The sequence below is a fragment of the Dromaius novaehollandiae genome, chromosome 5 (genome assembly GCF_036370855.1).
Source record: "Dromaius novaehollandiae isolate bDroNov1 chromosome 5, bDroNov1.hap1, whole genome shotgun sequence".
Taxonomy (NCBI): Eukaryota; Metazoa; Chordata; class Aves; order Casuariiformes; family Dromaiidae; genus Dromaius; species Dromaius novaehollandiae.
In genome coordinates, this window is record NC_088102.1 from 37553046 (window position 1) to 37572663 (window position 19618).

The window sequence follows — 19618 nt, forward strand, 5'->3', positions numbered from 1 at the left end:
ATTAACCAGCTGAAATAATGAGGACTCTAGAGATCTCAAACAGAAAGAGCTGTGGAAGTCAGGAGCTAGCTTCACTTGCTAGTTCTCTAGTGACTACTTTAACAGTGTAAGCTGTCCCATGATGTCAACAGGTACATCTTTGCCTTGAAAAATCTAGGTAGCAGGATGGGGAAATTGAAGGAAAAATAGGGACCAAGAAAAATGTGAGAACACTGGTGTTGCAGTCCTGCTTATGTACACCTTGTTTTGAATAGCTGCCTTCACTTCATAGGTAATAGTATTGCCTCCAAAGATTTTAACCTTTCCAGAACAGCTTTGCAATTCAGTTCTATTTTTCTAACCTAGAATTCTCTGCAAGACTATTTGCTCCTAGCTAAACTAATGCATTCTGTCACATGGAGCCAGAGCTCCAAATTAGCAAAGACTTTTCTCACAATGTTAGGACCTTGGGATTGAGCACTTGAAATTCCTAAGAAATTGTTGAGTGCCAGGGAACAGTGACTGGAGCAGAAGTCTGGGAGCAGCAAAAACCACATGCAAAAAGCTTGGTGCCCTATCATGCTGATATGTGACTTCCAGCTACTGAAGTGCCCTGCCAGCTTGTAAGGCCCCCACGACAGCTCAATGCTCTTCACTGTGCAAAGTTCCACACCCTGACTTCTTCCTAAAGTTTTGCCTCCTGAATTTTTTACAGTACACATAACCTACTGTGGACCTTGGAAATTATTAGATGTTAATGGGGAATCAGCCTCTTGATATGAGCAGTTAGCCAGTAATCAGGGCTTTTGTGAGTTCCTTCTTTGGAGCAGTACAGTGTCTTAGTAAGAACACACAAAGGTTTGCTTTCCTGAGTCTAACCTTAAGGAACAACAGTAGGACATTTTTCATAAATTCAGCCAAGTTTTTCTGTGTAATACTTGGAGGGGAAAAAGAAAATGAAAGCAAGAAAACAAAAAAGCTCTTGCAAAGTTTTCATCACTTAAGTGTCATTTCACTGTTCTCATTCAGTCTGGAAAAGAGGTGACTAACATAGACACTGGATTATCTGCAATGGCTAACAGATGCTGCAGATGTCTGTATGCTCTCATGTAGCCACATGGAGATGAGATGGCAAAGTCTAGAAATCCTGGTGAAGCCAGCTAGAAGGGTAATGTCCAGGAGCACCACTATCAAGTCTGTTAGTGTCTGGAGCACTGAATGCTTGCTGTGCTACAGCAACTGGCAGTTTCAGAGATGCTCAGTGTCCATCAGGTTGTAACAGTCATCAGGAACTTGTGAAGTGGGGGAGAGCTGTTGTCGTGGTCAGTTCTGTGACAGTTAGCAGCACAACAACTTCTTGCTTGTTAGCCATAGAGGCTGACATACAGGCTCAATAGAAACTCCTAAATCTACGAGGTAGAAGCATCTCAATGTGCACACACACAGGAATGTGTGTAAAAAGATAAATGATTTCTATAATCTTTCTCCTGACAAGGTTTACAAATTAGACTTGCCATTAGTATTGCTAGAGCAGTCTTGTATTCAAATCAGGTCCTATTTCTGCCAATCTGCTGGTTAAATTGCTGCTGCTACTGCTGAGTTGTCACTGACTTTGCCTGAGCTTGGAAAGCACTGTCAGTTGGAAGGCAGCAGGCAAAAGCCACCACTGTCACAATAGGGTTCCTTTAATCCTTGGCATCCCCTCACATGGTTGCTTGCTGCTTAATGGGTTGCTGCTAAGCATACAGTTAAATAGAGTTGTAAGGAACTGAAAGCTCTCATTGCTTCAGCTGTTACTTTGGCAGAATTTTTTATCAGTTTACCACCCTTGGCAATGTCTAAAATGCATGCTGTTTTTCAGATGCTATAGAGGCCAGTCTGAAAATGCCAACACTGTAAATGGATCCTGATTCCAAATTTCAGCTAACTAGATATACCTTTTTTCCAAGAACTAGACTATAGAAATTAAATCCATGTTAAATTTCAATTTAGCTTTATATAAAACATATCTGCAACATAAATGATATATGAAACTATGCTCAGCTCTTTCTCCATAAGCCTTTCTGCTCTGGGCATGCTGCAGTTATATAGCTGGGGGAGCACTGTTTGTGGGATAGCATGCCTTCAATGTTAGGGAAAATGGAAAGCAGACAGTGATGGAAATGGGATGAAGAAAGAAGAGTCCCATGGTTTAGGCAGTTATGTCACTATGGAGAAATTGATTTAAATCCATCTCTGCCACAAAGTTACTAGATGGTACTTATCGGTTGCTCAGGACAGATGACCAACTCCTTATGGTTGGGAGACACTTTTCTTCCCAGCCATCTGCTTGTGGCTAGTAATTCAATTGAATCAAATACCCAAGCAGCTCTTCATTACCCACGCCACTAGATGCCTGCCACACACTGGGGCATTCTAGGTACTAGAGGATATGTTAAGGAGTGTTAGGTAAAGCTACCTGAGTGGATTTACACAGAGGGTTCACACCTATTGCTAGCTGAAATGTCTGGTCTTGCTAGCGCTCAGGTGCAACCCAAAGTGCCTGCACTGATGAGTGAGCTATGGCTATAGCACAGCTGTGTTTGCATGGCACTGCATCTAAGCTAATGTACTGTGTGGACCCAAGCTGGCTCTGCACTGAGTCAGCTGTAGTGCCTCTGAAGCCACAGCATACCTAGTCTGCAACTGAGATAAACAGTCCACAGGTAACAGACAGCTATTTCTAGTCCATGCTGAACAGCTTGAATATCTGCTGTGGTACTCCTAGATTCACGTCCATTCTCCTAGACCCTTCACTCCTCTTGCTCTCCCACTACTGTTATTTTCTACTTCCTTGTATAAACTGACAATCAAGAGCTACTTGTTCAACTGTCATCCGGTTTTCACACCTTCCTTCAGACAAACTTAACACTTCCAAAGTTCAGAGTTGGGTATCTCCCCGTTGCTCTGCAGAATTACCTTAAGGTGTTTTGCTCTTTAAAATCTCTAATTCAATTAAAACATTATTCTTTTTACAAATCAGCAGGCAGGAGAACCTCAAAATATTGAGTTTTGTTTAAATAGTAACAGTTGTTCTTGCCATTAAAGCTTTGTAACAGAATTAACAGAAATGCAGTACAACTGAGGTCAGAACCCAAACATTTGGGGACCTCAGTTCTGTTTTTCAAGCTTTCAGACTAGTAACTGTTCTTCTAAAAATACAGAAGCTATATTTTTACTATCCATGTAGTTGGTACCAGCTGTCCAAGGACAAACAAATCTCTCTTCAATCTTTGAAGCTACAAAGAATGATCTATTTCAGGCAGAAATAGTTTTTTCTTCATGCTGGGCAGATTTCCCAACTTTTCAGTAGGTGAAATAATATTACAGATTTGCTCATAAATGGTAGCATAGTGTTATTTACAACATTATTTTCAAATGCAAATGACAATGTCTGCAGCTGGAAAGTGGCTCCAGCTCTGAAATAACTTACTGCTTTCCCATCAACTACAACACATGCTTTTTAGTAAATCCAAATGTTTATGCAAGTCCTAGGCCTAGTTTAATGAGCTTGGAAGGTTCCCAGTACATGGATACTAACACTCATACTTGTTAATGATACAGCTCAATTTTCAGCAAATGTCAAGCCAATTCCATCATCTTGCAGTCATGTCCACAGGAAAAGCAAAATGAACAGCTTTGTTAGCCTTATACCACCTCAATTTTTCTGGCAGGATGGGTCTTGGATCTCATGCTTACTGCCCTGCTCTGCCATGTGATTGAACTTGAAGTATGTTTACTATGTCCATTGCTTTTTGTACATATTGCATGCACTCTGCAAATCCTTGCCCAACCCAGAAAGAGGGGGGTGAGAGCAGGTTTCATGAATCTTTGCCATGTGTAGCCAATTATGAGCCACTCTGTTCTGGGGAGCATGCAGGGACCTAAATGTGTATACAGGTCACAAGCAGCAAGTCCAGTGTGGTGGGGAAAGAATCCAGGCATCCTGCCAAAATAACAGCCAGGAGCAGGCTTCCCCCACCAGGAAAAATCATGTGCTTCCTAGCCACTTCACTGATAACAGCAAAGAAAAAATGGAACCAAGGGTCAGATAAATTGTGCTGACTGCATGTGGTCATGGGCTCTATGCTAATCACCCTCAGCTGGGCAGAACAGATCTTGCAGTCAAACATCTAAGTACAAAAAAAGCTTTCACTTTGTTTCTTATCTCTGGGAAGTACCATGGAATTATTTCCTAGTTACTGTTAGAATTAAAGCTGCAAGGACAAAATGAGATCTCTCCTGGGTCAGCAGATGTTTGCAAAGAAGGTCTCTACTTCCTTTTATGCTTTTCCTGGATGAGATGAATATTGGTTATCACTATTGGTTCCATCTCAGTGATAGAGCAAGCCTCCAGCAAGAAGATGATGGGATGGTAGAGTTGGGAAATAATTCCAGTATTGCCAGACTTGAGCAAACAAAGTTCCTTAGTCAAATTGCAAAGAAATAAAATATGCACCTCCAAGTCAGAAGACCAAGTAAGCACAGTTAAGGAGATGCACAGTGCTTTTCTGGTTTGTTTTTTGATATGTGTTTTTATTCTGCACATAGAGGTGTGGGGGGGATGTTTTGTGGAGATGTGTGTGATAATGAATTAGTGTTTCCCATGCTCACAGATGTATTCAGGAATCCACTCAGTGTTTTCCTCAGTTACTGTATTGATCCTGCTTCATACCCATAGACATCCTGTTCCCCTCTTTGCTGGGGTCCAACAAGCTGCGCTCCTCCATGAGCAGTGCACCTCTAGGTCAACAAAGGGGTTACAGGAGATCTTGTATGCCACAAATCCTGCCTCCTGTACTCCTTTCCTTACCTCACATGCTCCTGTGTAAGCTTTTCTGTTTTGCCTTCTTATCAAACCCAGGCATAATCTTAATGGGAAGCATCACTAGCCCAGTGCCATGTCCAGCTGTTAATTTATAAAGATCACCACCAACATGACCATCCGTCTAATGGAAGTATGTTCCTTTCCCAAAGATGAATTTTTTTTCAACTAGATCTGCTCTTAGCTGTCTGTCTTTGCCCTTCCAGACTACTGCAGCTGATTCTCCCCCATTGCTTTGCCAGCAGTTTCCAGTTTCAAAACTAACCTTGCAAGCTCGAGCTCGTTCAAATGCCTGCATCTTCCCTGCTAACAGAACGTGAAAGTAACTCTTCAGACAGCTCTAATAGCACTGGAACATTTTTAAACTTTTGTTCTTAAATCATCGAAAGATTTGCAGAGTCAAATGCAAAATCACTCTGAACAACAAAATACAGACACTTCACTTTCTGAGACCCAAAAGACTCAATGAAAAGCTTTTTTACTTAGGAAACCCAATTTGTGTTACTTTTCTGTGTTGTAAGCATGGTATCCTAGCAACAGCTGTGCCTGCTGCTCTCCCTGCAAAGGCGCTGCTGATTCACCATCTGATTCACACAGGCAGCAGCTTTATTTGGCATCAGGGCACTTGCGTGCAGCCTCCATGCCTGCCCTAGGCCGCACCTATATATAGCCACTTTGTCTCCATCCATGGAGCAATGAGCTGTACAATGTGCGCAGCCTCCAGAGGGTGAAATGAGGGTCTCTTTTGCCCTTCGATGAACATGTGCTGCCATGCGTCCAGGGGCAAGAATTAAGATGCAGCAAATGAGTAGATGCCATCTGTATAGTTAACAACCTGAAAAGAACTTTGTTTCTGTTTCATTGCCAATAGCTGCTGGTCTGTTCTTCCCTTTGAACATGAATCCTGTACAGATCAGGCCAAGCACCAATAACCTCACAGGCTCTTATTTAGAAAGAATACCTGGTAGTAAAACACTGTAAAATAACTTTTATGTATTTTGGTTAAAACAACAAGAGTTTAAGCTGTAAGCTGCATGGGTAAGTGCTGCCTTAACTAAACTTTTTAAAATACTGATGTTGGTTTGGGATGTCTTTTTCATGTTACATTGGTCACAAAAAGAGAAGATGCATCTCTCTGCCAGATGGACTGGTATTCTATGAGCAAAAATAAGAGAGCTAGGAAAGTCCTGCAGTACAGAAGAGAAAATGAGTTGCATGCATATCTTATTTTAATTTGATTTTTTTTCCTTTTAGTTCTGCTTTTCACTGTTTGTAATATTTCAGCTACTTGCAACTCTTACACTTTCTTTTAATCTTCAGCTCAATTATCTCTTAAACTATACATTTGTATAGTCAATGGAAACATCATTTAAAAAAATGCAGAGCTTGGTCTAGAATAGATTTACTAAAACAAAGGGTTTACAAAAGTAGGGTTACCTACAAAAGTAGGGTTAGGAGGTTAACTATGCCTCCTTCCTTTTTACTTGCTGCTTTTTGCAAATTTAATTTGCTGAGTGGCTTCTGTGTCTGTACACTGCATGTCACTTATTGGTTCCAGTGTGTAGCTGCTAACAAGATGTATGCTAATTCAGCTGCCAGTTTTTTCCTTCTGACCTCAGTTTGACTCAGTCTGATGGGAATCTCTGGAATACCTTCTCATCCACTTGAGAAATGTGAGGATTGTTCTCTCAGATTATGGACCCAAACCTAACTGCAATCAACCAAACTGCTAAGCAATGTCAAACATTTGTATGGGATTGCCTCAGGACAAAATGAGCTAGGAAAATGCTGGAGTTCTCCTAGTCTGAGTTTCCTGTATATGGAAAAACAAAAAAGTAGGAAAAAATGAAATTCATAACAATAGAATTAAATTGCAAAAAGTAAAACATAGGTGTGTATAAGAAAAAACTCTCAAACTCTGAGAACTACATTTCTGAATAATACTGAACAGGGACTGATGTTGCATAAAGTACCCATAAAAAGAGGCACCCATTGCTATACAAATGAGCTTTGTGTATATTGAACACACTATGGATTCATACTTATTATCAGAAGAATTAGTTTTTGGATATTGGTTCTTCATAAACTGTTTTATGAACTTCCCCATAACATTCTTACAAAAAAGCACTGAGACTCAGACTTAAGGATATGGAGAAACATCCTAGGAGAAACTGTCTGTTTTAAAAAAAAAAACCTCTGCTGTATTTTTCTGTATCTACTAAATAAAACTAGCTACTGGAATAACTTCTTAAAAGGATCATGGATGTTCTCACACAGAAAGATCCTGTCTGAGAACATTACTTGTTCTGGTGTCTTCTATAGTCCCTCTTTGGGACACTTAGTAACCTAAGTGTATATGGTAGACTCCTGATGAGCTTTACGATTCATTCCCTATGAATGTTCTGGCAGAGGAGATGGTATCTGAGATAGTCATATGAATGATGGACTGTTTTTCTTTGTTCACAGATTGTTCCCCCATGCTTCTTGCTGCCCTTTAAAGTTGCTTGTGGTGTGAAAACATCTTTAGAGGGTAGGCCTTTCAAATGTGGCTGGCAGATGATCAGTCTGTGGATTACCAGAGTCAGGTCCTTGGCTAAGAGGAAAGAAAAACACTTCTGGGGTGGGGGGTAACCTCACACATAGTGGGTAGTATCACTTCAGTTTTGCCCAAGCTGAATTTGAACTGGTCTTTTCCCTCAGGACTGATTCTTTTCAGACATTGTGGCATCCTTGCAGTTAGGTTGGTTCTGTCTCTGGAAAAGGAGCGCAGGAGGATGTCATCACCAAAGAGCTGGCAGAGGTAGCTTTCTCCAGTAGGAGAATATGCAACTACTATAGAGGAAAAGTATGTTAGAGACACTAATGCTGCAGTTGTGGAATAGTAAGCTAACTAGAAGGACTGAAATCATGCATTTGTGTTGGCAAAAAGAAAAGCCTGGCAAGATGCACTGCTCTCCTCTAAATGTATGAGTTGCAGGTTGATTCATAAATGGATTTTTCATCAAAATGACTAAAACTCTCCTAGGTGACAAGAAAAGGCAGTGAATATGTGAGCTGAGAATACCAGAAGAAGAAATTTTGCTTAGGGATATATAATATTTAGTAACTCTACAACAGTGTTGGTAATATTTACTCTCTGATGCTTTTGCTGAAAATTTCTGATGTGAAATAATCAATAATTCCAGATTACATTATGCAGGGAGAAAATGCATTCTTAGTTCCTCAGTACTCTTCTGTTTCTTGAATGCTTTAGACCTCACATCTTCCTCCCACTTATGCTTTCACAGAAACCTTCCATCTAAAACACAAAGACCATGTTCTTCCCCTTCTTAAAATCCTATTCCCTCCCCTTTGCCCTCAAACTCCTTCCTCTGCCTTTCCTGTTAGTCCTTTCATCAACAGTAGAAGAACTCCAAGATGTTACTAACTTCTGATTCCCACCCTGAGAGACGGGTTTCTTAATTGCACAGGGATGGATTAAATTAGCAGTGCTGGCCAGCAATAAGCAATTCAGCCACTGGGGAAGCAAGATCATTCATTGCTGCAGAGTCCATTTTTCCACCACATCTTCAAGTGTAAAACCTTCCTTGATATCTGAGTACCACCCATCCTGCATTTCCCATCTATAAGCCCTAGGAACAAACCTGTTTTCAGACATTCAATTAAAGTTTGTTAAAAATATTCACTAAGAAAAATTATTATTATAGACAACACAGCCTCAATGATGATCGTGATCAATATTTACAGAAGCTGCATTGAACTGCTTTGCACTTCTGTCTTTCCCTTGATCATCTCAAAGCACTTTATAAACAACTATATTACCCTCACAGCACCTTGTAATGGAAGAAATGTGTTTACAAATGGCCAAAAACACAGGCACAGATGTGTTAGAGCCAACATTACCAAATGTGAATGTCTAAATATAGCAATTTGAGGCCCCTACTTATTTTAGTGAGGGTTAAGTATGTGTCTCATTGATTTTAAAAGAATCAGATCTACAGGTTTAGAAAATAAAACTATTCTATTTAACCATATAAATAGGTAAGTAAATGCCTAATTTTAAGCAATATATTATTAGGTTTCATAATGGTTAATTGTATTCTATAATTACAATGCATGTGGAAAAAAAATCTTACATAACAGGGATATACTTCATCAAAGGTTCCCAAATGATTTAATAGCTTTATTCCTGTGAAATGCATCTATCTCTGGAGTGGACTGTGACAGCTGCTTCACAGCACACAGGAACTTTACACAGCAGTCTAGAAAATGAAGTGAAAAAGGCTGTATTGAAATGAAATTGCAGGGAGAATCTAGGTCAAAAGAATGCAACTACTTTAGCTGATTGAGCAATGTTAAAAAAAAAAACCCACTATACTCACTTGAGCTCAAACAATCAAGATTTACTTTCATTTGTAAAAATGAAGTTAAGCAAAAGCTTAAATAGTCCCCACATATGTTCAAACTTGATTATCACACATAATATTTTAAATGGAAAATGTGTTCATAAGCTGCAAAAGTCACTTAGGGTACAGAAATTGTATCACTTAAATGACTAAACTCAATGTAGAAGTTCTAATATTCATAAACCGTTCATGAGATATTCATACAGTGAAAACATTTTCCACATAAATTCACAAATACACACAAATTAATGTGAGAATTTTGAGTAGAAAGAAAATGTTTTGAATGAACTATACCTCAAAAATAACCTTATTTTTTGATTACTGACTAGACTACCAGGATTAACAAATCAATTCTTGCAGAAAGTGTCATGAGATTAAGTACAAGTATCAGCACCCCACTTGTTTAATTCATTTAAACTGCAACATTAGGTGATCTAAAAATCACTGAAACGTAAGCCTATCTCATTTTATACAGTTATCTATCATTAATATCCTCTGGGAATGGTAGTGTCCTAAATCCTATTCTAGGGAGAGAAGAGCTGCATCTTCTGTGAAGAAGCAGATGTTTCCTTCTGTTTCGAAAAGCACTTGAACACTGTTACTGCAATTTAAATAGATATCATCACAAAACACCTGAGACAAGATTCCTTATTGTGTGAAGTCTAGTTGTTGGCTAAAAGACTGGTAGGGACAGAACCAGGTACAGACTTCACACCTACTCAAACTACAGAATACTTTTGGTTTTATAAGGCAACTTATTTAGGAATTATAATATTCAGAGTATAAAATAAAACATTGTAGAGCAACACTCATGAGTTTAAACAGACTCTTTGACTCCTGTTTCATTATATTATTACATAATTATATTATTATGACATTACATTATATTTTCTATTATATTTTATAAATGCATTCTCCCCCAAAAAGCAGAGTGATAAATTTCCCAAGAATATTTAGTTTACCTCTTATTCATGTGTATCTGACACCCACAAAGGCTGGAAAGTTATGTTACTAGCTGTTACTGTCTCTGGAATACTTGTGACTGGAGTGCTGCCTGTCAGCTGAGATCTGTGTATTCCTTAGGAAAAAATGAATTTCAGATCTGTGATAAAAATGGCATGTTTTAGATGATGATAATAATGAAAAAATCTCTTCCATATGTTGTCTTTTGGAATGAAGTCAAAGAGGAGCCTACATCTTATTACATCAAATGTAGTCAGTGTCACATCTGTCAAAATATCTTGCCAATGCTTTACTGTTAAAAACAGGTTAAATATAGTGGGCTACTTTGTTTTTAAAATAAATGGATAATTTTATAGCTGGCAGATACTAAAATACATGTAAACCAGGTATTATACATAAAGGAAGTATTTTAAGCATTCTGACTGGCTATTTTAGTTCTGAGCAAGTCATATAGGTGCTACCTGAGGCCTTAGGCCAAACTTTCCAAATCTGGACAGCCAAAGCTGAAGTTAAGATTTCTATTTCCATTTTGAGGCAGCACTATAAAAATGTCAGACTTTGTGAGATTCTGTATCCCATTGTTCCTACTAGACAATAGGAGCAAAACCAGTTTAGCAATTTTCAGAGTATTACCTCCCTTTGGGTCACAAAGCATGGTATAAAAACCTTAGATTTGAAAACTTAAATGTAACCTGCAGCATCCATTCTTTCTCATTTCTGAGCATTGATACTACACTTTCTGTTAATGCATCTTAAAATAAACTTGGAGTAACCTCCACTTTTCCAGTCATAGGTTCCTGAAGCTTCTCACAGCTGTGCTTCCTTGTTTCTGCTGCATTGCTTTGGTTCTCAGCTGCTGTCTTTCTCTTACTATAGTTTTGGTCTCTCCCTACTTGCTTGCTAATGCTTCTTTCTTCTATCCTTATTTATTGTATAATAGTCACTCTGTTCATATTCTAGATTCTTGAATAATGGAAGGTATTGCAAGTTAAGATTAGATATCAGATTTGGGGTCTCATAAAACTTTACTTAGTAATTTAAGCAGCATCTCCTTTGTATGTATTATGTATCATAACTTGAATTTGCAGTCAAAATGCAGTGTTGAATTTGGTTTCTACAGACCAAGTCCATCAGTTAGCCCCATCTTAATGTTTTCAGTCCAGGGGCCTAAGACCCCATCACTTTTTACCTTAAGCAGTAATTTGCATTTGTGCTAAACAACATCTAAATCTATTAGGAAATGTAATTAGCAACACTCACACATACATTTCACAGCTGGATCTATAAATGTCAGTGAAAGATTTTTTCATGGTAATGAAGAACCAGGTTTTTGTGATTTTTAGAATTTGAGGGGCTTCAAATAGTTTTGCTCTATATTCTAGACTAGGAAATTATTTCTGAATTTCTATAACATTTTAATACAACTTCCTAAAATGTAAGATTCATGAGGCCTTTTGGCTACACCCAGTGTATAAGCTGCTGCAGACTGCTATATACAAAAAGAACAATTAAGTAGATTGCAAATGGAAGCTTCAGAATCAACAGAAAAATAAAAAAGCATTATCCTGTATGCATCCTCTCTCACTCTTTTCAATTTAAAAAGACTACAGCATAATGCTTTTCTTTCCCTTGTCAGGGATCTGTTTTGTCAGTGCTTATGTAGCAATTTCCTTGTACCTGGAACCATGTAATCATTAACCCAGTAAAACCTAAATGTTGGATCTGTGATAGCAATACCTGACTTTTTAGCTTGAGAATTTTACTTATGTTTTGTCTCAGAAAACTTTTTCCTGAGTCTCTCTTGTTGCATAATATTAACTTTTCATAGTCCCTTTACCTCCTAAACACAAACAAAGCTCACAGCTCTGGCTTGTGCGTCAGCCTGAGGTTTAGGGTAAAAGGCAAGGATTGTAATTATTGATACAGTTACCTCAGCTCTCACCTAAACTGTAAGCCAAGCTTTTATTTTGTAGATGATTTAACAGCTCTCTGCTGAATTTCTATGCTGCTTGCTGCCTGGCTACCTTGAGATGTAGTTGCAGAGCCAGCTTCAGCCTGTCCTAGGTCACCCTGCTGCCCAAGGGGCAATGACATCCTCCCCCCTCCTGGACCATTCGTTCCCTGCCCCTCTCCCCTTCACTAGCAGAGCACTGCTCCCTGCCATGGGCACAGCTAGCTCAAGGAGATGATCCAGTGGAAAAGTAAGGGTATCTTTTTGCTGACTTTCATTTGGATTTGCTCCATGCTCTGGCTGTCTGCATGGCTGTGCAAGAGCTGGTTCTGGTGCAAAGCAGAGGACACAAGCATGTGGGAAGGAGCAGAGGGCAGACAGAGAGGGACCTTTCCTTGGTCCATGGCAGTGAGTACTTGATAAACTAATATGAAGCCCTAGTGTTGAATAAGACTTTCTAAGTAAGTTTTTATGACTGTACAGACAGAAGATAAGGGCCTTAAGTAATACATAAATTATATTTAATAAAGAAAACAACTGGAGCAAAAATGAGCCTCAAGCAGCATCCCAGATACTGTATCCTCAACTGAGCACATTTAGTAGTTAAATGTAAAAGTCTGGGGTTAAAACTTACTGCTGTATATCCCTGCTTGTGCTATCTTAATAATGCACAATGTTAGGCAAGACAGCCGGAAAGCCCCTTAAAAGAGAATTTTCCAGTAAAGAAGTTGGATGTTTTCTGCAAGACAAAGTTGCTTTGTTTCCATGGCATTAACTAAGATTACATTTTTATGTAGGATTTAGAAAGTGACTTTAAAAGTTCTCCCTTGATATTGCCTATTTGAGCACAAAAACCTTGAGATATTTAAAAAGAAGTTGTTACTGGAAATGGCATTTGTATTATTAGAACAGGATATATTTAACCAAGAGAAATTAATATACAAAAAGAAATGTGAAAAGATATATGGAAAATAAATGGAGAGGGGGACAATGGTATATGTAGGAATTCAAAATATTGATATGAAATACCCAAGAATTAAAAAAATTTTTTTGTTTAAATTTCTTTTCACCATAGTGGATTGTAGTAGAGCCAGGAAACAGCAGATACCAAAGCATGTATGAAGATCAGTAATGTAACTACATCTGGAGAGATTACACAAGCTAATTCTTTTCTCACCAAGTCTGCTGTACTTCTTTTCTCCTCATCACATCTTTACTATCTTTCCAGTTTTCAGCTCTCTCAATTATATCAACCATTTCCCCTAAATTCATGCTGTTGTGCCTGTTCTTTTTCACACTGGATGGTTGTGGAATTCTTATGATCTGGGCCAGCTGTCCACAAAAAGGCAACAAAAACACCCAAGATTTCTCTATGCCACCTGTCTCCATAAGGTATGCTCTGGAACAGAGTAGAGAAAAAGATATGCTAATGACATTTCTTAAGGAAGAACATCATTTGGGAATTCTGTGACTCAGTTTTACATTTGTTTTATATTTTTCTCACTGGTCTTCCTCAGGTTAATGTAGAAAGGAAGGACTCAAAATGGGAAAAACAGTGAGAATAATGTAAAACAAAGTAATGGCCATACTGTGTAGACTGTAACAGAACAATGCTTGTAAAAATGTGTGTGGGAGGGGTTGATTAACAGAAGAAAAATAAGACAGACACAAAAAAGCAAGAGAACACTTTCAGAAACCTTAAGTACTTCTGAAAGTCTTATCCTCTTCCACCCAAGGATGAATTTAAAAATTTCAAAATAGATTGCATTTAGAATCCAAAATCCAGGGTTTATTTACTCCAGTAAAAAAAGTAAAAATAAGGTTACAGCATTCTAGTGATCTCACACTGTTGAACAGTGCATTTCAAAACAGTTTCTCGGGTTTAGATCCAGAATAATCTTCATGCTAGCATAAGTCTGGTCCAATCTTTTTCCTACATTTTCTTGAATCAGGGATTCAAAGACAAGACTTCTGAACCTGCTCTGTAAAACAATAAAACACCACATGACACTCTTATTCCAGAAATGCCAACATCACTAACAGCCTTATTTCAGTAAAGGGATGTGTGGCAGCAAACATGTATAATGATGATGATACATTATTACACAGCCATTTATCAGGAAATGACAAAATGCAGCGGACTTAAACATTACTATTGCAAAAAATGCACATGCAGAATGTGATGCCATACTATAAAAACAAATCAAAGTACTGAAAGAAAATAGTTCTCTTCCCCTGCATGACAGTTTTGGGGCATGGTACTCTGCATCTTCAGCTACACACCTTTATACATTTGCTCATAAATGGTAGCTATTAAATTGATGCATCTGTTGAATTAAATAGATATGCACCTTCCTCATCTAAGTAACCCTTAGCAACTGTGTTTTAGGATTGCTTATTGGTCTTCTAATCTATATTGGGTTTTTTTGTTGTTTTAATAGCACTGTCTGAGTTCTACTTTTAGATGAGCAAACTATATGCAGTAAAAAAAAGTTTCAAGGATGAAATACTGCCATGAAACAGATACTTGTAGAACTGTATTTCTTACCTGCCACTTTTCTCTTTATCACGACTTGCAGGAAAAAAAGTACAAGGTGTAAGGGATCTAGTATAATTAATACAGACATAAAAGCAGCTCAGGTGAAAGGCATAGTGTTTATACAACCTTTCTTAGGGGCACATAGTTTAATAAGCCCCTTAAAGCAGCCCTACCTCTTTTTCCATGAAAATGCAGGAAAAGATACTCTGTCATGATGATTCAGAGGCTGTACTGTAACTCACTGACAAGCATTTCCCAAAAAGAAACAAAAACAAGTAATTAAAAAGGCAGCTGGGAGGGACAGAAATGCAGTTTAGAGAATTGGTGCAGTGATAGGAATTTTTCGAACTTTAGATGATAATTTCAAATCCAACCAAAATCATAATTATTGAAGTTATCAGTAAATAATTCTCTTTGATTCTGAAGTGAACAATCCAGCTTCTGTAAACAGGTACCTACAGTACAAAATTACTGACCCATTTAGTACTGGCCAACAATCTTCATATTAGCAGAGAGATCAAAGACTGAATCATGGAAATTGAACTGTTCTGCAGTGGAAAATGACATGAAAGATCCTATTTGAGAGACTATCTCTACCACAATGTACTTATTTACAGTTACAGTACTCGATATTTACAATAGCCAATGGAGTCAGTAGCTTGTGCCATGTGACACGTACATTTTTTGTAACACTACTTCGTCTTGCGGGTGAGACGCACAGAGAAGTCTCTTAGCAGCATTCTCTTTTGCTACTGTTTTGTTGCATTGGAGAGAGAATTCAAGCTGGGGATTAAAAGCTATTTTGTATTTTCTTCTTCCTAACACAGCTATCAACACTTCTCATGTCTTTTTTTGCTTAGTTATTAAGCAAAATCTGTCTGTATTTTACTTTAAGCCTGTCACATGGTTTGTGCTATCCCTGAACAACTGTACCACTTCTAGTTACCTTACAGAGGCCGGTGCAAATAACATGGGATGTCTTTTTATCCCTAGGGTCCCTATGTCACCTAGGATTTGTAGCTTAAGGCAGAGTGAAATGAGGTCTAGAACCAGTTGGGTGACACATAAGAAATCATCCTCAGTAATCCCATGCAACATGAGCACATGGCAGTGAGGTTATCCCTGTCCTTCTCCCCCAGCCCACAAAAAAGGCCCCCAAAACACTTCACATTTGTCACAGACAGCACGACTGTCCTTTGGCAGTTTGTGGGGCACACAGAACTTGGAGTGTTATATGAATTGAGACCTTCTTTGTACAGGAAAATATATTAATTTCTATTCATGAAATGTGATATATTGCAAGTTTGATATATTGCATTAGCAAACTTAAGTCAGCTACAATGCCTTGATAGCCTAAAGTTCAAGTACACATGATATCATCGGATCCCCTATTTGTTCTGTCATGTCCAACCTAATACGTATGTTGTAACTCTAAATGTGATTCTGAGGAGCACTGAAAATTTCACTTTGAATCACAGAATCTAAACATTTCTTTTCCCTTCAGATAGCATTATAAGAATAATAAAGGGTACAATCAGAAGTGAAATGGAATTCTTCTGTTGATGTGCCTGGCAGAAGAGACAATAGCTTACTCTCAAATGAAAAGCACAGTAGGAAAAATAACAGAAATAAGAGAAAACCATTGGTTCATCTTCATTTAAAAATTTTAGGTATATGTAAATATTTTGCAAATACAGAAGCAGATTCAGAGTCTGTGTACACTGCAAGAGTCAACTGCAGGGGTTGTTCTCATACTGCCCCATGAGATATCATTCACTTTTAAATCATACCCTATAGATCGTATAACAGTAGTTTGCACTAAGTTTCTTAACCTTCCTTCTTTCTAGGAATAAGTCTTGTCTCTCCTCTCAGACTTTTCTCTAGTTACAGGCTGTGGATATAGGGAGCAGTGTGCAAAGGACTGGATATTCCAGTGCTGCTCTTACATATTTCCTGTGTTACCTGGACATGCTGCAGAACGGACAGGACTGGAAACCAGGGTCCTCATCAGGCTTTGGCCCCTGGCAATGTTTTTAGGACTCAAGCTGAGGGGTGTTTAGCGTAGACAGTAAGTAGGTTTTAGTTTTAGGGTGACCTTATGGTCAACTCTGACAGTATAGCCAGACTTAAGAGTATCAGACTTCCGTAATCTTAACATGTTTTTCTAGGCTTATAGCAAAGACTAGTAATAGCTACTTTTTGACATATCCAGTCTTTGTCTCTTTTTAAAAAAATTTCGCAAGCTCCTTTGGACACGGACCTCTCTTTGCTAGATGTTTGTCCATCTTCTAAACAGTGGTTCCTTGATCTCATGTTATTTTGATATATTCAATATATTGAGATATATCTCATTATTTTGCAAATAGAGTACTGTAAAAGCAATAGAGTTCATCTATTCCAGTCTGCCAGCCCTGTGGTCAAGTCTGTTTCACTAGCCTACTCTGTTTCCATTACTTGGGGAAAAAACAATATACTGCAACCCTGTAACTTCCTGACCAGAACCACTGTTCATAAATAATTATTTCAAACAAGGCTTGCAATTATTGAACTAAAATTGTTTGTATACATGATTATTATCTCTTCTCATACAAATAAGTCAATTGTTTTCAGCTACTGATTGCTGGCTGTTTTTATGTGCACTTACTTGATCTGCTGCTTTTTGATAATGCTTACAGAAACCAGAAGGTCAGTAATATTCCCAAGCCTGACTTGACCTCTGAAAGCATTTCTAGCAAGAGCTTCATTTCTGTTTTGGGACTCCACTGAACCTTTACAGAAAGCTACATCTTTTCTTTAACTTGAGAAAACCTACCAGAAAAAGTTGTCAGAATTACATGTCTCTTCCTTCATTTTTCAAGGCAAAGATAATTTGCATTAAAATGGAATCTCCATTTCTTTGTTTATCTTATTTTTAGTTTCCAGCTGAAGGAAAGAAGCAGCAAATTTTATTCTAAATAACCTTGATCTGCTTTTCTAGCTATCAACTTCTGCTTGAATATTCATTTGATACTTTTACCTAGTAATTCTTCTTCAGTTTTACCTAGTAATTCTTCTTCAGTTTGCAAAATTAAATTTTCCTTGCTATATCTGTGGTTTGCTTGTTGAGCTTAGCACTTCCATTGTATGGGTGCTTTCTCTGCACAGCAGCTTTCCAGCAGGGCAGTAGCTGCTTTCAGTGCAGGCATGTTTAATCAATAATGCTGTCTCATGTGCCCAGTCACCAATTTAAAGAGCAAAATACTTCCCTTTTAGGTCCAGTCTTCAGTGAAACATAAAGGGAAAACAAGCAATTTAGCTCTTGACCAATTTATGAAATAGAAACCAGATGATTTCTCTGTGTTCTTATTGAGCACACATTCTTTCCTCCTTTTTCAATAGTCACTGACATTTTAGCTATCCAGATGCTGCAGCTTTTAATCAATGATTCAGTACACAGCCCATGAGATGTGCCACAACACTTCAACAAGCAAGTTCTCTCTCTCCATGGGGACAAAGGATCTGAGTTTGTGTCAGTCTCCTCTTGTCAGTTATAATTAACCATACATCCATTTACATACATAAATATTTATACACAAAGAGAAAACTTCCTAGTGCTTTATCAGATCTCTCTAACACTGGGTTCTGATGACAGCAAAACACAATTTGGTTTTGTTTAAAAACTTGCAGAGAATTGAGTATTGCAAATACAGAAGTTTTGGCCCAGATTTTTAGATGTTAAGTACCTGCAGCTTCTGGGGACATCTGGATATTGTGAATGCACATATTTCTTATTTTAAAACATCTTGACACTGTCTTAAGATAGACCCAAGAAAAATGAATGACAAATTGCACAGAACTTTTACAATACTTTTGTGGTGGTTTTGTGGCTTTTCAAAAAAACAGATGTGTTGTGTCAAGTAGTGAGAGTGGCAGGGAAGAAAGTTTACACCGGATTCTCAGAAACTAAAGCACAGCCCAATGTTACTGCCTCTGCTGTACTGGGGTGGGGCCTGCTCAAGAAAAACTGACTAAATAGCTTATCTGCCACTAAGCCATTGGAAAAGCCAGATGATACCTACTATACATACTATTCACATGTTTTAAACATCATCTTTTCCCTCCTAACCACTTAGATGGTAGGTGAACATGGAAAATCGAGTTCAGAATTTGTACTGGGCTTAGTTTATTTGGGGAAAGACATTTTTTAGAAAGTAATGAAGTAAATTCCATCTGATAAGTTTCGGGGGCTTCTGAGAGTGACTTATTAACGTATATCTAGTTACCAGAGAAACAGTAAATGTCAACATGAAACAGACTACCAAGATTACACAAAATGATAGTATTAGTTGCTCATTTTCTGCCAGTCTCAGTAAAAGCACATAAAGATTGAATAGACTAAGTTCTGCCTTACATTCACCCTGCGTACGGTTCCTCAGGCCATGATCACACAGTCATTATAACCTGGCAAAAATCTTCTCTCTTCCTAAAAAGGAGTAATTCCTCTTGTCAGTCTGTCTCATTACCTTCCTCAGACCAAACGTAGCATTCATGCAGCTTTGTGCTTAGCCAAATCAAGCTTAGCTGATTGATCAAATTAGCTGTGTCAGTGCACAGAGGTTAGCCCTCCTACTCCACCTTCTTCCAGACTGCTTTATGTCTGGACAATTCCTTTGCCTGCTTAAATATTTCTATTTACCTGCCCATGCAACTGGTTTGCTCAGCTCCAGCTCTACTTGGAAGAGATGAGAACCATCTTTGACAGTTGCATAGGTGGCATATTCCTACCTGAGTAGGTAAGATCTGGAGAGAGGAATCAGCCAAGGTGCCTGGCTCCACGTACAACTATCTAGGTCATTTGCATTTGTTTTCCAAAGCCTGAATCCACTAAATGGAAATGGAAGTTATTAAGAACTAATTATTTAAGAGCTTGAAAATAA

The 19618-nt window shown here is 38.2% G+C and overlaps 2 long non-coding RNA genes across 3 annotated transcripts in view; one reads left to right on the plus strand and one right to left on the minus strand.

Moving 5' to 3' along the window:
- Positions 1-19618, minus strand: part of LOC135328482 (uncharacterized) — a 79712-nt gene that overhangs the window by 47217 nt on the left and 12877 nt on the right. The gene's annotated exons all lie outside the window — the stretch shown is intronic.
- Positions 13462-19618, plus strand: part of LOC112980611 (uncharacterized) — a 30072-nt gene continuing 23915 nt past the window's right edge. The window contains exon 1 of the long non-coding RNA XR_003258463.2: positions 13462-13555. This is a non-coding gene — a long non-coding RNA (uncharacterized LOC112980611). The remainder of the gene's footprint in view (positions 13556-19618) is intronic.